This window comes from Bactrocera oleae, chromosome 5, assembly GCF_042242935.1.
Source record: "Bactrocera oleae isolate idBacOlea1 chromosome 5, idBacOlea1, whole genome shotgun sequence".
NCBI lineage: Eukaryota > Metazoa > Arthropoda > Insecta > Diptera > Tephritidae > Bactrocera > Bactrocera oleae.
In genome coordinates, this window is record NC_091539.1 from 33,192,536 (window position 1) to 33,213,055 (window position 20,520).

Genomic DNA, 20,520 nt, shown 5'->3' on the forward strand with positions numbered 1-20,520 from the left:
GAGATATACTGTTCTGAACAACACACTCACTAATTTTCATTGAGAAAACTCACATATTGACCGATATATGTGATATAAGGTACACGGGTACTTGGAACACGGGTATCAAGTTTCATTACGATATCTCGATTTTTACTCAAGTTATAGCTCGCGGGGACGAATGGACGCGTGGACAGACAGACATCCGGACTTCAACTTGTGTCGTCATCCTGATATAATTGCATATCTATCTCGATTAGTTTTAAGTGATACAAACAACCGTTACTCCGTCGCAACATGTTGCAAGAGTACAAAAACGAGTATAAAGCAAGGTTTAGCAAGTATTTATGTTGCAACAGGGTATCAAAGTTTTGCTCACCTAACAGTTATTTGTATCATTTGTTTTATGTAAATCAAAACAAAAAAAACGTTAACTTAACTTAAAGCTTTAATACCTTGCATATAAGGATAAATAAATATCTATTGGTCAATTTGTATGACAGCTATATGCTATAGTAGTCCGATTTAAACAATTTCTTCGAAGATTATACCGTTGTCTTGGATAATAATCCATGCCAAAAGAAAAAAGATTTTAAAATATTCACAAAAATCGTCGATAACTCACAAAAATATATCTAAATTACAGTGTTTATCACTATTTACGCGAAAATGCTAGACATACATATATGATATACTTGTACATATGTATGGTATATACATGTTAGTTGAACACTACTTCGTTAATCACAATTACTGATGAAAGCTGTTGGCAGTTTCTCTTAAAGGCAAAAAGGAAATGTATGTATGAGTGTGTTTCAACAGGAAGTCGCAATAAAAATTAAAGGCAGAGCAACCGACTTAGCATCAAAAGCATTGAACATTGACGAAACTAAGTTATGCTGACTGCCACAAGGGAGGTACGCGAGAGAATAAAGTGTATGATGTATCTTTACACACGGTTGTAAGTAGACTTGTAAACACATACACATATGGCATATGCAACAATGTAAAGTCCTTTGGGCTAGGGTATTTTGATATATGGTATGTACGTGTGTGTATCGCAGATATTCTGCGTGGTAAGGCCTGCTTTGGGCACGCAAGTATATACGAAAGGACTTTCAGCAGCACGTTTTCGCCGTGCTTATACATATTACCTACACACCAATTCATACGCGCTGATTGATAATGATATTATACTTATGTGCGCATACAAGTTGAAATCATGATTGATGCGTTCAGTAAGGCAAGGTATGAGTAAAGTAAGCAAGTGAATTATTTAAACAATCACGGAAATATACACAAATGTGTATGCGTGTGCATACGTGTCTTCGTTAAGTGAAACCGAAAGCGGCGACAAAGTTTTTAGTTTGTGTGAGCTAGGCGTATGAGTGATTATTACTTTGCTCGTAGAAGCGCCAAGGTAGGAAATCTACAGAACTTCATAATAAAGCGTTTAAGTTACTAGAAAAATGTTCTTTTGATACGTGCCTTAAATCTCCACAAAATTCTTCAATACATACCTATATTAGGAATTTGATATCATTAGCATTTAAATTTTAAGATATTTAAAATCTGATTAATATAAAAGATTTCTTAGAGTAGGTTACAGAAACACAATAATATTATACAAGAGAGAGAAACTATTTGCAGCAACTAGAAAATCGTACAAATAAGTGTTTTTTAAGCTACGCCCAGTGCGGTTGCGCCCAGAAATAAATGAGATAATGATGATGTTTAGCACACTTCCTTCCAGCTTACTAATTATTTATCACATTGCAACTAATTGGATAACCGCTATAATTGAAAGCAAAGCAATTATTTTGGTTTAAATATAAATAACTAAATATATATTTTTTATAACATTTATTGAAATTCATTGAAACCATTTTGAAATATAAAATGTGAACATAATAAATTAGACACATAGCAAAATATCATCAATTTTACAAACGCATTTGGAACCAGAAAGACTAAATGATATAGCAAAACATACACCACCTGGAGCCAATAAAAATGTATTTTGTTCTTTACAACATAATTCAATGCTCTGATGAATCATGTATGTATTTATAGTATTGTAGATTATCGAAATATCACATAGTCATTATTTTTATTAGTGGGTTCGATTATGAAAATATTTTATCCACAATCATTAGGCGCTTACATATACAAATATAAATGTTAATCGTTAATGCAAAAGCGGCAAAGTCACCGATATTCAGAGGTACGTATAATTAAAATTATATGCTGCACTTCCTATTTTTTCAACTGTAATTTATATTTGTATACTTTTTGTCAACCTTTGCAATCATTCTTGCGCTAAAAGCGCAGCCATATGATTATTTAGCAAAATTTAGATTAATGTTGGGTGGATAATGTTTTTTTCTACTCAATCAATTTTTTACTTCAATATAGATAAAGATTTTCAACTAAATTCGTAAATTACTATGAGAATAGATGAATATACCTTGTGATAAAATCGGGTTTTTTCATCAATATAAATAAATAAAGCTGGAGTGTCTGTTTGTAATATTCAAATATCCACTACATGCATATTGATGTATACTGTCTGTTTGTTCCGCTAGATCGATTTTGATGAGACTTTCACTGGGTGATAGCCACGGACCGTCAAATTTTCCACTTGAATTCAAAATATTGAAAATCCCTATCCATTCTAGTTTTGCTACAACAATCAACAGGAGACAAGAACGTTAAGCAAAGCTGGTATAGATTTAACTAGCGTTTGTTTCACACATGGACAACTATATGTAGCATATTCAGGTGCAAGGAATGCCAATAGTTTTCCCAATTGGAAATAATGTTTATTCAAATCACAAACCAACATTTCCATTCTAAACGAAAATAGCCGAGAAAGCGTTTGAGATCAATAGCTTGAGAACTTAACCCTTACTAGGGTTAGTACTCTTAGAGAAAAATGGTGATTTTTTGCTTGTGGCACGACTTAGAGACACTACTCGTGCAAAATTTTATCCGGATACATTGATTGATTCTTGATTTGTATACTGGAAAGTGAAAGAAGAATCAGATTGAATTTAAAATTATATTATATAGGAAGTAGGCGTGGTTTTTGTCTGATTTCGCCCATCTCCGCACTGCAATATAGGAAGATCAGGATAATATTACCTATGCGTTTAGATATTGATTTATCGCACTTTTAGTAGTTTTTAACGAAACCGTCATATAGTGAGTGGGCGCGGTTATCATCCGATTTTTCCTATGGTATTTTCACGCTGTCGCAATAGGTGTTGAAATGATTTATCCTGAGCAAATTTGGGTGATATGGATTGGAAGATATATACATTAAGACTATTAGGAGAGAGGCACTGCTCACTTTTTAAAAATTTTCGAACCACAGGTGCTACTTATTATTGCAATTTATGGACGGACAAATACCCGTATTTCGATTAACCCATTATCTATTTCGATTAGTGTTAGGTGATACAAACAACCGTTAGGTGAACAAAACTATTATACTCTGTAGCAATTTATTGCATGAGAATAAGAATTTCCTCCATAATGAGTAATACTTAATTTACATTTGCGATCACCCGGAAGAAATGTCCTTCAAGCGTCTTCAACAGTTTATTTATTAGTGTACTACTCTGCTGCCACAGATCTGCAGAATTTTTATAAAGCATATATATTTATTATTCATAAATTATTTGGCTCTTGTTTCCTGGAAAACGCTTCTATTTATAATATCCATTAAATTATTTTTATTCGAAGTTTGAGTTTTCGTTACCATGAGTAATAGATTTCTATGTTTAAAAGGCATTATAATATTAATATAATTTTGTTTTTAGAAATTTCAACAAATATACTTTCAATAATAAAATTACTTACTAAGAATAATAAATATCGTTGACGTGTTGGAACCCGTAGCTAAAAAGCACTTTTTACGAAAATAAAACGCTTTCAAAAATAAATATTCACAGCTACTCTTCGCATCTGGCCAAGTGTTTTTTATCTACCGATTCGCCAGTTTGCCAACACTTTGCTATATAAATAAACACCTGCATAGACAGGCATGCAAATTGCTGTGCGCGCATACACAAATGTGTATGTATGTGTGAGTGCTAGAACGCCATTTACTATTATTTGAGTATATGTGTGTGTTTATTGTTACTTTTGCTTACACCCATGCATGTCGAACTAATTTTAACACCAATTTGTATTATTTTTTGGTACACCCATTAGCAGCATTAAGCATATTTTTTCACATTATGGGGAACCTGCGGCTTTGATTTGCACATACCCAAATATAATAAATATTATAATTGCATACACATCTAAATACATACATTAGCACACCGTTATGTGCGTCTAATGCTTTCTTTAATTATGTTTGTTTAATGGGCACGTTAATCGCCTCTAAATTAGTTGCCGACATGCTGAATAACAGTGATTGAAATCTTATTTCAATACGCAGCAAATAAAAATAAAATAAAAGAAGTAATTTAGAATTGCTAAGTTCAAATATAATGGTGCTTTATTTAATATACATTGAAATGCGGGCGTAGATTTTAAAGTTTGAGGGGCTCACGTAGTGAAACAGCATGCAAACAAGGCGCTTTTTAGGCATTAAAGAAATACTTTATCAATTGGTTTAGAATTTGTATGGTATATTTACACATATTTTTCAAATACACAGTAAAATTTTTGTAGAACAAACTAAATATTTTTCGAGTTACACTCGTTTTCAGACTTCGCTGAACAAAACTTCACTGCCGTTTCCGGCCTTTTCCATAAATAAAACCTAAAAAAATCTATACTAGCCATATTGTCCATAATATACGATCGAAACAAAAACAAACTAAAATTAACAAAATGGCGACTTTTAACAAAAAAAATATTGAATTTTATTCACAATTTTCGTCGTTTTTTGGACTGCGAAAATTCGATTTTTGATCAGATCATGTCATTGTATGAAAAACTGTATACAGAATATGCAAAAGATTTGTTGAGTGATCGGACAATTTGTCTCCGACAAACACTCAATCAAATTGAAAAAACACGTTAAAAGATAATCTGATGGAGCTGACTGCACTGAGCCTCTGATGCTATAGAAGGCCCTACCTCAAATACAGTTTTAGATATTGGTTTAAAATTTTGGTATGATATTTTAAAGATATAACCAATCGAGATATGAAAACTTTAAAAAGTTTTCACACTAGATGTGTCTGCTAAATGTAATGAAATACGACACTGCAAATGCTGACTGAACAGCGACCGCGAGTAAGAGGCAGTCGCTCTGTAATACTTTTACTACTTAATATATTATATATACATATATCATCATCTGTTTTATTTGATAAGTTAATCGAGAACTTAATGTAACAAAATAATTGTTTTTCGTATAAATTTAATCATTCCAAAGATGTGAGAGACTTTTACTAATCGCATTGTACTATAGTCCCAAAATCTAAAATAATAGGTCCATAAAATATTTTAATATTTGTAATTTTGAATTTGTTAAGGACAATTGAGGACGGGTCTTTCTTGATCAAAACTCTCAAAAATAGACAAAGCAATTTCAGCTAAATCCTCTTCCGGAAAAAAGTGCACAGATAATTATATCTCGCCTTTTACCCGACAAATTTAACAATTGGAGTCCGGTTAAATTTTTAGCTCTCGTATTCTGCTTTAGACAATGACCATTTAGATTCCTATAAGTAGGGCAAATTTTACTCCTACAGATCTTAGGGAGAGACAATTTCGCATCTGTTATTTCTATAGCAAGTTCATCAGTTATATGCGGTGAAAAAAGGGATTAAAAGAATTTTGGTATATTAATAAAGCAAAGAATCACAAAGTGGATTGATGGAACATGTATTCCTTGCCACCCAAGGAGGGTTGGTATTGCAGATAGGCGTAATCGGACCACTGTCACGCCCACAAAACGACATTAAACGAAAACCTATAAAGTGTCATAACTAAGCACCAAATTAAGATACAAAACTGTAATTTGGTATCAGCGATCGCAGTGGTGAAAGGCCCTTGTGAGCTAAAAATTTGTTTAAAGTGGTCGTGAACCTGCCCTATAAATGCACATATCTTTCAAACTACTGAAACTAACTCAACCAGCATTTTTTCAGCATTTCTTCACACACTGTGAAAATAGGTAAAAGATAATAACCACGGTCACTCCCCAAGTAACAGTTATGTTGAATATTACTTCATAGCTACATACAAGTATTAAATTTCGCAACCAGATGACAGGGAAGGGCTTTATGGGAGCCGATGTAAAAGTTAGAAAATGAGCGTGGTACCGCCCAATTTTAAGTGAAATCCTTTATTTCAGAAACTATGTGTGAGGTTAACCAAGTATTAGTATTATACATATGGAAATGAGCGAAATCGGTTGACAACCACGCCACTTTACAGTATGCAGATCAAACATCATTAATGTTGCTAGAGTAAAAGTTTGCACAAATAGTGTCCACAACGTATTTAGTTTTTATGCCTTAAAACTGTCGAAATGGGACTATAACTTTTCAAGGACCCAGACACCAAATATGTGAATACTAGTGCCTATGGCTGATTTTTTGCCGAACATACCGATCAGTCTGTGAGTCCCTTGTGTCAAAAATGGGTAAAATCAGGTGAATACTTCCCTCAGCCCCTATATACCTAACATAGATACTTTCGACTTCAGGTTGACTTTTTACCGCATATATCGGCCAATATGCAAGATATCTTATTGAAATTCCGAAAGAATATCATTCTAATAACAGTGTATCTTCTTGCGTTTGATTGTAAATAATGGATGCAACACTGCCTACATTTAATTAAAAATATAAGAAAATACCTAATATCACTTTACCTTGCGAGAGTATAAAATGTTCGGTTATACCCGAACTTAGCCCTTCCTTACTTGTTTTAATTTAATGTGAATATAAAATAACAAAAAAAAAGAGAATTATTGAAGCGTTAAATCTCCAGAGGACGAAAATCAAGCAGAAAAGTAATCAAATTGCTTTCTAACTTGCTTCTTGTGTCTCTCACTTGTATAACACCGAAATTAGGCCCCTGCTGTTCAAAAGCTTATTTTCACACATCCAAAGCAATTACTTTATAAGACATTTGAAATGGGGTCTTTCTGAACATTTGTTTTCACTTTCTTATTTCGCACCTGGAAACAACCAATCACGTACATAAATACACATGTACTTGGCCGTCGCATACGAGGAAGAACATACGCATTTACGTAGCTGTATTACATATCAAGGTGCTTTGCGTATTCGAATTATTTACGTTGCCGTGTATATGTCATTTTGTCACAAGTTCAACATGTGTGAGGAATTATTTCCGGTAGCGTCAACATTTGGCACTTCCTATTTACGTGCAAATTTATGCCTACATTGTGGCAACGGGGATTGTTGTATATAATATAAAATATAAATTCGTGCATTTGAAATTATGTACGCTATATTTACATATGTGTATGTGAACAACGTTAGAAATATATAATTAACTGCTCGTGGCGTTAATATTAAATTTTCCATCACACAAGGCACCCTCTGTGTAAGTATTACGATATTTGATGTTTAAATTGAGGCTGATGTGGTTGAAAAACTTTAAAAGCAACCTGAGCCAATAATTTACGCCTTATATACCTCTCAATCGGACAACTTACAAGTATTTCTTATGTTTATGCGACATGCTTTTTTTATTAATAGTGATATTGCAATTACAAACAATTCATACAATTCTTCCAATTTTAATTTATCGCGTTTCACATGGACTCAATTAGGCCCTTTTTCGACTCGAATAACTTTTAAGCGAATTGACTTAGCGAAAAATCATATTAACATAGACCTCTTCTGTAGATCATAAAATTCAATAGAAGAATGAGTTTTCATTTTTACTATACAATAAATATCCAACAAAATATGAAAACATTTTGCAATTAAATAATCAGCGTTACGAGCTGAGTTGATTTAGCTTATCTGTCTATATATACGCTAGTCCCTCAGAGTTTTAGATATCGATCTGAAATTTTGCACTCGTCCTTTTCTTTCCAAGAAGCTGCTTATTTGTCGTAACCGCCCATATTGGACTACTATAGCATATAGCTGCCATACAAATTGAACAATCAAAATATAGTTGTTGTATGAAACTCTTTTTTGACAATATATCTTCATGGAATTCGGCATGGATGTTAAGGCAATATTCATTTAACCGTCGCTCTTAGTTTGGCCGGTATTAATAACGTAGTCAATTTGTTCATGACTTTGCGTTCGCCAAAGCTTATATTTAATGCTTAACAACAATGCCGACCGCATCTCTGATTAAGCTTTCAAAGTATATATGATAAATCTAAATCTGCTTCAATTTCATCATCACCTTTTGGCATTATATCCCTTTGTGAGCTTTGGCCTACTTCAGACATCTTGGTCATTTACGATTTTTCCAATTCCAATTTTTCATACCAAGCGTTTTCCTTAATTCGTAGATCCATATTGATCTTGGTCTTCCCCTTGACCGGTTTGGCTTCAACAATCTTCTTAGTTTATTCATGTTACATGGTCCAGCCACCTTAATCACATCACTTTGATTAGGGGTTTTCGCATTTCATAAGTTGGTCAAGCTCATTGTTTCGCCTTAAAAGCACTCATCATTGCCTTTCACTGATTCTTCTTGAAATTTCACTTTCGAAGATTTTTAGTTTGCCTTTGTCTTTTTCGTACAACGCCAAGGATTCTGCGCCGTGGCGCAAAACTGGTCGAATGAGGGTTTTGTACAGAGTCAGTTTTCATTCTATTTTAATATCTTTGATTTGAAAACTTTGTTGTTTACAATTTCATCATGGAAAGATATGTGTCGACACCCACATTAAACATATCTTTAAACTTATTTACTTCATGCATTCACAGGTTAATATTAAGTTCATTTATATTAGTACAACTAAGGGTTAAGTTATCTTACATTCTACTTTACATTGTTACCCTAAGAGTTACACTACTGCTATCTCTCTTACATAGTGCGCTTTTACATTGGGACTCAAAAGAATCTCAAACCAGTTTATTGTGGGCGAGGGGACGACGAGGAAAGACGAAGGAACCGTGCCACTTGTGTTCGGGTGGCACGCTTTGTGTTCTTGTTCGTAACAGCTCGCTGCTACCCTTTTCAGCATTCCTTTTCACTTTCAAATCCTTTGAATGGTTGCAAGAGCGCTCGGTTTCAAATGAATTCGATCGCAAATTTGAATTCTGTTATCTATTTTTTGTATGTAATATGCAAATATGTATGCATAGAATAATAGAAATATTTTCAAAAATGGTAAATAAGGAGAAAATTAAGATATAGATTATGAAGTAAAGAAATTATGAATTTTTAATACGGAGTAAAGAAATTATGAGTTTTTAATACTTAAAGATTAGGAAATTCCTATTATAAATTTGGCCTTGAAAATATTAGTAGCGGATATTCAATACATTCTTGTGGATTAGGGAATTCCCGTCTTTAGTATTTCTTTGAAACTATTTAGCGGGTAGGTACTTGTATTATGCATATTGTTCTACCATATTCATGGTAATTCATTGCAAGCAAAATGTGTGACCATCATCTCAACATACAAATGAAATACGCAGCACGCAGTGTTGCGCAGTCGAACCGCACAAATATTTACGAAAATTTTGTGAAAAGGAATGCAGAAAAACTAGACTCGAGTTGCTGGACTCTTTTTGACCGTGTGAATGCACAGAGCGACACCAAAAGAAAATTTGAAAAAAATGAGACTCTTTTGAGTCCCAATGTAAAAGCACACATACATTAACTAAGCTATCTTCATAATGCATTACACATTAAGAGCATCATCACCTGATGCTGATCACCGTTACCTAAATGTGAATATAAGATATTAAATTCTAAGCTAAGCATGTCATGAGGATTTTGGCTATCACCATAGATAAAGCTATCACGTCGCCCAGACGTGTATTAATAAACCAATATATATAATTATTCAATTTTATTATCAAAATAATCGTTATCTAATTACAACTTTTAGTGCGCTTTTGCCATTTATGGTCGTTATGGTTATGGTGAGTGGTGCGGTAAATCAACAAAATTGTCGCTTCTGGTAGGAAGAAAATCCACAAACTATGTATTCATGAACAACCATTACATTCACCTAACTTGACAGTTTGGTGTGGTTTTTGGTTTAGTGAAATCATCCGAAATAACTAGCTGGTGATACCGTTACTGTCAAAGGAGAGCGGTATAGTTCGATGATAACTAACCTATTATGGCCGCAATTCTAATAAGTTGATCTTGACAAGATCTGGTTCCAACAAGACGAGGCTAAATGCTACACAGCATGTGCAACAACCGAATTATTGCGAGGAAAGTTTGGAGATTCGATATTTTTAAGAAATTTCGACATTGCATAGCCCAATAAATTGTGATTTAACACCCCTAGACTACTTCTTGTGGGGTTATTTGAAGTCATTGGTCTTTAGCAATAAACCAGACTCTTCAAGCTTTAGAAGCCAATATTGAACATGTTGTTCATAACATACGACTAGGTTTAGTGGAAAAAGTACTGGAAAATTGGGTTCATCGAACTCGATAGCGCAAAAGAAAGGGCCCATTTGAATGATGTTATATTCAGAACTTAATTGTATCGATTGAACATTTGAATTTCCTTAGCATTTAGTGTGTTATTTTTTAAATCATATCACTCTTATTGGAAAACCATGTGTATAACCCTTTATCCAACACGATTATTTTAAGGTGATCCAAACAACCGTTAGGTGAACAAAGCTCTTATACTCTGTAGCAACATGTTACTAAAGTATAACAAGAAAAAATGTTAACTTCGGTTGCACTGAAGCTAAAGTACAAATAAAAATTAAGTATGCTGTAATTGTCCGATATGAAAAGTTTAGTCAGAGATTATACCGTTACCTTGACAAAAACTCGTGCAAAACTTCTTTCAGTACAACCCTTTGGTTGTATCAATATGCATGCTACTATTGGCTTTGTATTATGCTTGTGTATTTGTAAATATATATTTATGTGAACTTGAATCGTTTTTCATTGATGCTTATTCTCACGTGCATTTGACCACATTTCGACTAAATCATTTTCATTTAAAAGTAATACTTGTATTTACCCCCCTCGCAATTGTAGCACATATTTGTTACTCATACGCCTAGGTGTTCGTGGTTGCACGTATAGTTCTATATATTGTATATGGTAGTTCATCAAAACTATTATAGGTGTTGCTTCTTGTATGCATTTAATTCTGCTACACAAAGATATTAAATGAACATAAGCATACATATATGTATGTATATTAATATTACACGTCCTTTACGGCCAACAAATAACGCTCCAGTTTAAAAACTCAATGGTATTCACGAGGTTTGTAATTCCTGCATGCATTATTTAGGCTACATTTGTAGATAAAAAATTAGTAAGCGTGGATGAAGTTTGGCGCTCTTACTGGCATAGAAATATTAAGCTAGTTGAAAAAATTTAGATATTATTGAAATTCCAACAACCAAAATACAACATCAGATAATCAGATTTAACCAACAAAGAAGTTAAATGGTAAATTAAGATTCATTTAATTAAAGCATTTTTATTCAGCTGATCACTTCATTCGAATGAAAAGCATGCCAGTACTTACTAAGATGATCTACAAAGTAAAGCAAACCTTGTCCAAACAATTAAAAAAATGTGGAAAACGGTTGGCCTCAAGGGCCATCCCTGCAACTTCCCTCTAATTTCATACGCTAACGTTCAAATTTCGCTTTTTTCACTGCTTTTGAGCTCTTCGAAATTTTTCGTTTTCGATATCTAGTAAGTAAATCAACCGATTTCGACCCGGTTTGCGGCAAACGATGTGTTTCTTCAAGGTTTAGAACTGATTAGTTTTTGGTGTCGATCGGTCAAGTCGTTTGGAAAAAATTTTATTTTTGAGATTTCTCGAAATCTACTGGTCCGATTGGGTCCAAACTTACACGAAATTCAAGTGCAATGAAACCCTTTGGAATGCCGTTTAGTTTATTCAAATCGGTTGAGCAGTTTAATAGTTATAAGAGGGTCACATACATCCACACACACACACATACATCCACACATACATACAGACATACGGACATCATCGTAGAAATGTTCGGGGAAGCTTCCTCGACCCTCAGAACGTCGAGATCTGTTGAGAACTCGATTTTTGCAAAATGGGGTGAAACCAATATCTTCCCGATTTTTAGAAAATTTTCCATTTTCTTAGCGGGAAGTTAAAAATGCTGCAGAGTTGCCAGTCCAATTTCAACAGGTAAAATCCTTGAGGTCAGAAGAGCAGGTACGATTTTCTGCGTGAACTTCATCATCACCTTTTGGTACTACATCTCTTTCTGGGCTTTGAGCTTTTACCGGCGTGAGCGTGGTTAATATCCGAATTCCCTCTGTATCTCAAAACGCTCGATAGAAATTTTTCCAAAAAGTTTAGTTAATAGATATGTAAAATATAATAAAACAATTCGAGAGTGAGTCCATTCCCACTTTTTACACATGTCTAAACCACTGATGTCCCTTCGCTCTGCGATCCTCTGAGGAAATTTTATGTTCGGTAGCGTGATTTGCGACTTAGTAAAATACTTTCTGTTTTTAGATTATCGGTATTTCGTGGGCGTGGCCGATTTTGAGGTCCCCATCTGATTCTACCCATTTTGATACAACGGTTAATCCTAAAATATTATATATGTAATTAATAAGTACAGATTCAACAAAAATAAATCGTAGAAAATAATAGTAAACAAGTGAAGAAATATATTAGTTCAATTATAACGAGAGGTTTATAAACAAACTTGTTATCTATAATTACCTAGTATGTAGAGTCTTCGACAGGTTTCCCTTTTTATCAGTGAATTAAAAGAAAGATAATGGCATTCAATTTCCCGTGGGTGCACCAGTTGAGGCGCCCACTCACCAAAAGCAATCGCACAAAAGGGAATAAGCATTGCAATTACATAAAATGGCATTAATTCAAGTGCAAGCAATGATGCATGTGATATGTACTTGCACTTTGGATGCTTGCTGTTTTCAGATCTGCAAGAAGGCGCATATTACATATATACTTATGTACTTGTATGTAGATATGTATCTCATGACTTTTGAAAACCAATTGATATGCATATAGCAATGCTCTCAACAGCATTAAAAAACTTTTGCAATCCATATATAGACACAAGTGCATAGGTGCATATGGGTTGCAGCTGCATGCGAAATGAGTAAGCGTATGTCTTCGGTTTTTTCTTATATTGATTGCCTCTCGGCGACGAGCAGCTTGACTTTTTGGTATTGGATTGCAAATAAAATATCACATTATGAATAAGCTAAAAGACAAGCATGCAATTCGCTCTGCAATCAGTTGTGCATTCAACAAACAAAAAAGGCATCGGAAATGTACTGGTTGGTTGTGGTTCACCAAAGTTCCGACGTTTCGTTGTCAACCTCGCAACAACTTAAAAAGGGCTTAAAGTTGCAAAAATACGAAAATAGCGTAACAATAAAGATGTTTTAAAAGATTGTCTGCTAAACTGATTAATAACCAGTAAGGAAGGGCTAAGATCCAAAGTAACCGAAAATTGTATACTCTCGCAGGGATCAAAGCCGGGGAAATACCTGCAAGTATTGATATTAAATTAATTTTTGACATTACCACACATTATTACCAGAAAATGATGCACTAGAATGAGGGTTATTAAGAAACCTCGCAGATTGACCGATATATATGGTATAAAGTCAACCGAAAGTTCGAATATCTTTATATTTAAGGAGATATATGGAACTTAGAAAAGTATTGACAACTTTATCAATTTTTGACACATTATTATCAGGAAAAGACTCTCTCCGAATTTCAATAATATATCTTACAATTTTACCGACATTTTCAGTAAAAATGTCACAATTTGAGATGGTATACTTTAAACCTGTAAAGTGAAAGAACCATATGGAACGTTGAAACTTTTAGGGGTCGGCACCACACCCACTTTTTCAACATTTTTTGGACCTACCTAATGCGATTCGTTGTACCAAATTAAACACAAACAGTTCTGCTTTTTGTTCAAATGTGGCACTTTATTATATTATCCAATATCTACTTTCTCCAAAATATCTTGCCTTCTTCACCTTACTCAAGTTATAGCTTGCACAGAGGAACGACGGACGGACAGACACATCGAATACAACAAAAGTTGTTCGCGCACGAAGCACTTCCAAACAAATGGTTGCCTGTTTCTTTGAAAAACTGAACATGTCGTAACCAAACCAATAGAACAACGCAGAAGAGTAAATTCCGAGTGGCACACGACCATTTTTTTCCCAGTTTCTTCAAGAAATCAGGAAAACCAACTGCTGGAGACTGATCACTCTTTACCACAACAATGCAAGCTTTCACACATCGACTGAAACAACTACATTTTTGTTCACTCAAAACATCGATTTGATGAGTAATCCACAGTTTAGTCCTGACTTGGCACAATCAGTGTGGCAAAACGAGCTTCGACAACTGGTTCCAGCGCCTGAAAAAATTTATAGATCTTAATGGAGAAAATTTGGAAAACAATAAAGTGATTTTCAATGATCAATATTTGTTTTTGTTCTCTAATCGCATAATATAAAAAGTAACTCTCGTATCAAAGTACCCGTTTATTCCGTCAATTACGCCATAATTTAAGGAAGTCTACAACGATTAAATATAGTTTTCTAACACTTTGTTCTACGGTAAGATAAATCAAGATAGCTTCGCAGAAAGTTAGAAAAAATTTTCGATAACACAGGTGTGGCCAGCAATTTATCTACAGCCTGCCCAAATATGCCTAAAATTAGGAAAGTTAAAGTCCAATTAAACACAGTTTAAGCATGCAATCAGAACATCCAATTTCAAATCTCGCTTGCTTGGCACAGTCAAAAGCGAAAAAAATATCAAGTAGCTACAATAATTAAAAGTATTTTGACGGATGTGCTTTGAAAGCTCTCTGCCTCTGCGCTAGAAAATGGGTGTTCATCTCACACGGCAACGAAAATCTGCATATAGTTATACCGGAAAGATGTTCCTGATTCGGCAATGACAGCATATTTGGGCAGTGGTATATTACTTAAGTAATTCCAGGTTTCCCGCATGTATATTAATCTTACCTCAACGCTAGTAAAAATGAAACAGAAATGAAATTACATTCTACCCAGTCCTGCCATAAGTTCTATTACAAGATTAGGCCGTTATAAAAGTGAAACTATAATACAATTTATAATAAAGTACAATATATATTAAATGAGCGATGTACACAATTTTATTCAAAATGGTCACCTTTTGCTTTCACACAAGTCGTCCACCGATTCGGCCATTCATCAATAGCAGCACGCACAGTTTCTATTGTTATTGGTCACGCTACTCGAAACAAAGATTTTTTAGACTCTCTAAATTTTTGTGGGGTATTCGACAATATATGTTCTCCAACTCTGACCACAAACTGTAGCACAATATATTCAAATCAGGACTTCCAGAGGGCCAATCATTTGGTCTAGATCTAAACCTCGCCTTCGAAAGGAATATTGCTTAACTGCTTTATCACGCTTTCTAAAACATCCTGCAGCACACTTTTGCCCCGTTTTAAAAGCTTTTTCACAGAAGTGAAGACAGGTGAAGAGGTTTACCACCTTTACAGGGGAGTCCCCACCAAACCACTACAGCAGCTAGATGATGACCATGTTGAACCCTTGGAAGAACATTTTTGGTTATTGGAAAAACACTTCCTTAGATTTTGTCATTAAAAATTTCTTTAGTAGTGAAAATTGTTATATCTGTTAAAAGGATACTTTTATTTCCGTTGACCGTGTACCATTTTTTTGGCAGTGAATTTTGCCAATAACATATGTTTCCTCTTGCACACACTTTCCGCTATCTCAAACACGAGTTAAGGTCACTCCAACACAACCTATATAATACCACGTTCCGACCAAAAGTTTATCTATTCACTAATCTAGACTGTCCTCACTGCCGTTGGAAATTTACATATAAAACAACAGTTTTTAACCTTAAAAAATTCATATCGTTTCATATTTATTAACAGAAAACATTTATGCTTATGTCATACTCTGTTACAAATGGAAATAATGGACGCATTTTTTCATTTCCAGTTCAATTGGCAATAACTAGATTAAATTGGTCGAAAGCTTTCGCAACCTGGGATCAATTATATCAACCGAATAAGCAGCTCATGGGGGTGAATTGAACAACTGCAATCGGTATGCATAAACGTGCAAATTTCCACGACCATGAAACTATGTGAAGTCAAGTTATATATTAGCAAAATCTCTAACTTCACGTTTCAAAATTCCTAACACAAATAAAGAGCACAGAAAATGGTAATGGGTATGTCACATATTGAGAAAGACTCCTAACTACACTGAATATCGGTTGACTGGAAACTGCAAAGGAACAGATATTGCGAACGACCAAAAAACTTCTTCCAACAAGGACTGTCAACTGGAAAGCAATCCTCCAAAATAATTGCGAAATGTTTGCTGGCGTTAGAACAACAACAATCCAAAACTACTTGCAGAAGATCGATATTGTGTTAGCTAATACACTCAAACATTATATAATATAACACGAGGTGGCACAATGGCAACAGCACATTGTTGTGAGATATAAGGCCAAAAGTATATTCAACACTTTGATAAAGCCTATGATCCAGAGAGGTATAAAAACCAAATAAATTTGGAGCAAATTGAAAATCGTTTCGAAGCTATTTCAAGACATTTAGGAATTTATTTAAAGGTCCAAATTAAATTCCTAAGTCTTTGGCAGTTTCTCAAATATAGTTTATTCTGGTATCATTTACATTTTTTTTCGGAAATTATATTGAAAAAAATGTGTACATATTTTGGAATCCTTTGCTGGACTAGAAAGGTAAGGAGTGTACTTAGATTTGCCATAAATTCTGTTACAAATTTTACAATACATACAGCGAGAACAAATTCGCAGAAAAAAGTGGCGTTCTTTTTAATTGTAATTTATATGCAGTATCTACTCGTATACGATAATCAGTTCAGTGCAAGAGCAAGTGAAATTTATGAGCTCTTAATATTTTACAAATGATTACCGCACTAATGATAGTTTTTCCTAAACGTCTATAGTTGACGAAAGAAAGGGAAGTGATCATACTCACGTGATTCGAAGCAAGTCTGCCAAAAAAAAGGTTTGCCAACGCATTCGCAGAAATCACCTTAGAAAAGAGAAAAATATGTCAAGGGAAATGAATATATCGACCAGATCAATGGTAAGACTTATGCGAGATGATCTTCAAATGAGGATCTCCAATTAGGCTCAACAGATGCTTGCGTCTTTTTTAGTAGTACGCGGTCAACGGAAATAAAAGTATCCTTTTAACAGATATACCAATTTTCACTACTGAAAACATTTTTAATAAGAAAACGACAAAATCTAAGCAAAAAAACTTCCAATAACCAAAAATGGTATTCCAAGGGTTCAACATGGTCATCATCTAGCTGCCGTAGTGGTTTGGTGGTGAGTCCCCTGTAAAGGTGTTACACGTCTTCACTTCTGTGAAAAAGCTTTTAAAACGGGGCAAAAGTGTGCTGCAGGATGTTTTAGAAAGCGTGATAAAGCAGTTAAGCAATATTCCTTTCGAAGGCGAGTTTTGGATCTAGACCAAATGATTGGCCCTCTGGAAGTCCTGATTTGAATATATTGTGCTAGAGTTTGTGGTCAGAGTTGGAGAACATATATTGTCGAATACCCCACAAAAATTTAGAGAGTCTAAAAAATCTTTGTTTCGAGTAGCGTGGCCAATAACAATAGAAACTGTGCGTGCTGCTATTGATGAATGGCCGAATCGGTGGACGACTTGTGTGAAAGCAAAAGGTGACCATTTTGAATAAAATTGTGTACATCGCTCATTTAATATATATTGTACTTTATTATAAATTGTATTATAGTTTCACTTTTATAACGGCCTAATCTTGTAATAGAACTTATGGCAGGACTGGGTAGAATGTAATTTCATTTCTGTTTCATTTTTACTAGCGTTGAGGTAAGATTAATATACATGCGGGAAACCTGGAATTACTTAGTAATATACCACTGCCCAAATATGCTGTCATTGCCGAATCAGGAACATCTTTCCGGTATAACTATCTGCAGACTCTCTTTATGAATAATAGCAAAATTTAAGAGTCGTAAACCAGATTTAATTCATTACATTTAATTGTGGTGAATTAAGATGTGGTATTAAGTTGGAACGTTTTACATTACTTTGGTTGGCGGGAAAAGAAAGCATATAAAACAAGTAAAGAAAGGCTAAGTTCGGGTGAACATTTTTTATTTTTGCAACTTGCAAGAATCAAAGCCCGGAAAATTGCTTCAGGTGCTGGCAAAACTTCATATAAAAAAATGTTGCGAATGAATTCAACATTCACTATTCGAAGAAATCCTGAATTAATTACAATCAACTTTCGTATCTTCTTGACTCATTTTAAAGGCCATAATCTTAGACTTAGTTTTATTGCTATACTTTAGTTCGCATCAGCAAAAATTATATTCAAATGAAATATATGTATTTGATATCAACTCGATCGAAGAGGCTTAATTTAATATACATATATTCAGTTCAATTGGAAAACGTAAATCAGAGGATCGGAAATCAATATATTAGGGATATGAAGTTTAGACCAATTCCATTTTAATTCAGTACTGAACCACATAATTTTTAAGAAAACTTGTCGATTTAAGTTTATTAAAATATTACATTTTGTCCAACCTGATTATGGTATGGAGTATATTGGACATTGCTCAGGTAAACTTGAGAACATATTTTAAAAAAAATTGTTTAAATATATAACTCACACACTAAACGACATATTCGGCATAAAACTTGTTGAAAAATGAAAATCAATATATGTAGTATATGGGATTTGGGGTAGTACTACCCCGATTTGATTTATTTTTGCCAATACCACATACTATAATATTAACATGCTACATACTAATAAAATGCTTCATGGGTTTCATTAAGGTACCTCATATACCGTCACCAATCTACATGGAGTAAAGCCAACCGGATGTTCGAAAACTCTGATATTAGTTATATAGGGGCTAGGTCAAGTTTTGACCATATTTTATCCTGTACCCTAGGAATATTAGAAGAATGTTATGTACCGAATTTGGTTGAAATCGGTCGTGCAAGTCCCGTGAGTTCCGTTAAATTATGTTATTTCACCTAAAAGTGGGCGGTGAAACGCCCATCGTCCAATTTTGACACTAGCTCATTTAAGCCCCTTTGTGCCATTCTGAATGTAAAATTTTGTGCCTCTGACTATAAGTCGGCAGTGGTCCGATTGCGCCCATTTACGAACTCGTCGCTTCGTTTTTGCCCACGTACCCGTCTATCAAGTTTATATATATGTGTCTTTATATCTATATCGATTAGTTTTAGGTGATAGAAACAATCGTTAGGTAAGCGAAACTGTTATACTATGTAGCAACATGTGATATACAGAAGAAAAGTATACAAATTTCTTAAAATTCTTCTACACTGCTAATAATGTGGTTATATTATAGATAGATTGGGGCTTTTATACTCGAAATGCTTGGAAAAGTTGTTGTTTCTTTAAATTTTAAATCAGACATCTTTGTCATTTTGAGATATAGGAGAAGTTACAATTATTAGAACACTTCATAATACATATGGTATCTGGAAAATACGTGGTGTTGAGTAGCATTTTTTCAATTTCAATATACGTTTAGCATATGCAAAGGGCAAATATTTCACATTCCCTTTTAATAGATTTATGAAATTTTTGTTTCCAGTGCATTTAGATGGAATGTATTCCAGAATAACACACGATTAGAAATCTTTTCAACATATTAGTACAACCCAAGCAAGCGAAAAAGGGAAATATTATTGGTTACCATATTTATTTATTTTTTTTTGTATTTTTTATATTTCATGATATTTTTTATTATACTTATTGTATTTGATTGCATTATTATTGAGAAAAAAGCAGCGCTTTTCATTCGCATTTATCGCATTTTTTTAAACTTATGTGCAACAAATATTTGGACGATACCATTTATAATTACTCGTATTTACTTTTATTATATTTCTTTTTTTAGTAGCTTTATGAATAATTTACATTGCTGATAATTTCACTTTACAAGCTGTGGCATATTTTCAAGTTTTGTGTTAATTTTTTTTTTACTTTTACACCGTAACAACGCACAAGTAAAAAATATTGTTTCTGCATTTTGCTTAAATACTGAATATATAGGGGATATATTAAATAGCTAAGTTGTGCTTTTCTAGATTTCTCAATTACCAGAACTATTTTCATACAGACAACTTAACATACGAGCTTTTAAACAAAACATAATGGTTGGATGGGATACAAAAGTATGAAAGCAAAAGTGTTACCAGGACATATGCATATTTACCATATATTTGTATAGTGTATTGTTATTACTGTTGGCTAAGGCTAAACTTTTTATTG